The 2,500-nt window shown below is 44.7% G+C and overlaps 1 non-coding gene across 1 annotated transcript; it reads right to left on the reverse strand.

Moving 5' to 3' along the window:
* Window positions 1-1,312: 1,312 nt before the first annotated feature.
* LOC143260315 (5.8S ribosomal RNA) lies at window positions 1,313-1,467 on the reverse strand. Its single transcript, XR_013034468.1, has one exon. It is a non-coding gene; the product is annotated as a 5.8S ribosomal RNA (ribosomal RNA).
* Window positions 1,468-2,500: the final 1,033 nt, after the last annotated feature.

Consider the following 2,500-nt stretch of genomic DNA (forward strand, 5'->3'; position numbering starts at 1 on the left):
ATTCAAGATGGACTTGGACGCGGTTGCGACGTTACGGGATAAATTGACCCTCCTGAACACTACATTTCCCAACGGCGGAACTCCGCGGGATTCAGTGCTGGGCTAATTCCTGTTCGCTCGCCGCTACTAAGGAAATCCTGGTTAGTTTCTTTTCCTCCGCTTAGTAATATGCTTAAATTCAGCGGGTAATCTCGCCTACTCTGAGGTCGTCGGAACGTGAAAAAAAATTTTTTCAGAGCTTCCCCCCCCGAAAGCATTTTGCGAAACGTGTACAGAGCAACACAAAAAAAATAAAAAAATAAAAAAAACACAAAAAACCCTTAAAGCAAAAAAAAAACCGTTTATCGCGCCTCACCAATATATCTTTTATAAAATTCGATATCCTCTCCAAATATAGATCTTCGAAACACTCGCAAGACGATTACAATCGGTATAACTTTAACGTCCGTCCGAAAAGTACTTTCGGGGACTAGACGACCGATTGATCTCGTGCGGTTTCGCTATTCGATCATTTGAAGAGAACAAAAAGATATATGGGGCGACCGACAAACGGTTTTCCGTAGAACCAGACTCGCGATTGCGTTGACACACACATCATAGCCACACCAATAGAAGAGTTTTAGGACGGTAACCCGGGTGGGGTGTTCTTTACTCAGAATATGTGCAACATCGGATCTATATAGCCATCGATACAATTCGTACACAAATGTGTCGTACGAAGAGAGAGACTTTTTTTCCTCTGGCAACATAACGGTAAGAGACATCCTTCCACACTCATAGGTTCCACTCCCTGGGGCTATGATATATATATACATATAAATTCAAATTCGAAGCAACGGTCACAATTCTACTCTATATTTTTGCGGGTTATGTGTTCTTTCGTTCAATTTCTTTCATGCGTTCGTTCGATCTCTGTACACAGTCTTCACATAGGACAGACTCGTGTAGTACGCTTTCGTGGGTTAAACCCATCTCGTTTCATTTCAGGCGACGTCGGGAGCGCGTTGAAAATGTACCAGTGAAATCTCGATAGTTCTACGAATACGAATCGTCCCGAAAAAGATTTTGTCACCGCTTCGAAGCGGTGTTTCAGACGGGCGGACGTATATAAAACATATACGACACACGACACCGCCTTCCACACTCACGCTAGTTCGAACACGATTTCCATCTCTCTCGAAGACTGTTAGACGTACGTAAAATTTCTCAATATTCATAGGACCGCGACAAACGCCGACGAAGCGCCCACCATTCGCTCGTACGTATATAGGCAACAAGTGCCATCAACGCAAGCAGTTTATAAGTACGTAAACGACCCTCAGCCAGGCGTGGTCCAGGAATTGTATCCGTGGACCGCAATGTGCGTTCGAAATGTCGATGTTCATGTGTCCTGCAGTTCACACGTTGACGCGCAATTAGCTGCGTTCTTCATCGACCCACGAGCCAAGTGATCCACCGTTCAGGGTAATTTTTCCCTTTTATTCTCTCATATATATATAATGTGTATTTGCTATCCACCACATTTTTGTGTTATATTTCGGAACAAGCCGATACCCGAAGAGCTCCAACCAGCGCGCGAAGGAGATTCGGGAGTCGTCGTACGACGACATAATTGTCCCTTAAAGAACGAGATATTTCCGTCGAAACCATATATATATGTACGAGCAAATCCAAAACCACTGTTTTCTTGCAAGTTCGACGGTCGGAGCGAATAGAACATTGAAAAGCCTTCTATCGAAGAAACACAGAGAGTATATCACCTCCAAAAACGACGGGGATATGGATATTCAAACTGGACAATTATCAACCCGATACTGGATTCGAAAAGTTTCTCTCTCCTTTCGTCGTTATTTACACCGGACGGACTCACGGCCGGCTCTAGCTGGGTGTCATATATATATACGTCCCACGCTCATGCTGCCACTAGCGCGCAACAGAGTAGGGTGTCAATGACAACGACACAGCATTGAAACGAGCTACACAAGCCGGTCTCTCTTGATACCAATGTAAACGAGCATTAAGTTATCTTCAGACTGCCCGATATTTTCGTCCTTTGGACTTTCCCAACGATTCCTTTTTTTCTTTTTTTTTTACACCACAGCGAAGACTTGAGGAAGCGTGATTAGCACGCTCGCATCCCTCCCTGTCCTACTACAACTGTGTGTGTGTGTGTGTAAAGAAAGAAAAAAGAATACATTGGCTTTCTCTCTATCGAGAAGATGGCCTACGCAACGCAGATCAAAGGCCTAATACGTGTAATATAATACGCGTCTGGCCGTGTATAAATCACGCACGAATGATCTGGTCGGGCCCAACTCTTCTCGTACGCTTATTTTTCCGTGTTGGGGCACTATCATAAAATCACATAAACCCCAACACGTGTGTGTGGAAGATGGCCTACGCAACGCAGATCAAAGGCCTAATACGTGTAGTACACACGTCTGCCGTGTAAATCACGCACGAATGATCTGGTCGGGCCCAACTCTTCTCCACCACACCA

This window comes from Megalopta genalis, chromosome 11 (genome assembly GCF_051020955.1).
Source record: "Megalopta genalis isolate 19385.01 chromosome 11, iyMegGena1_principal, whole genome shotgun sequence".
NCBI lineage: Eukaryota > Metazoa > Arthropoda > Insecta > Hymenoptera > Halictidae > Megalopta > Megalopta genalis.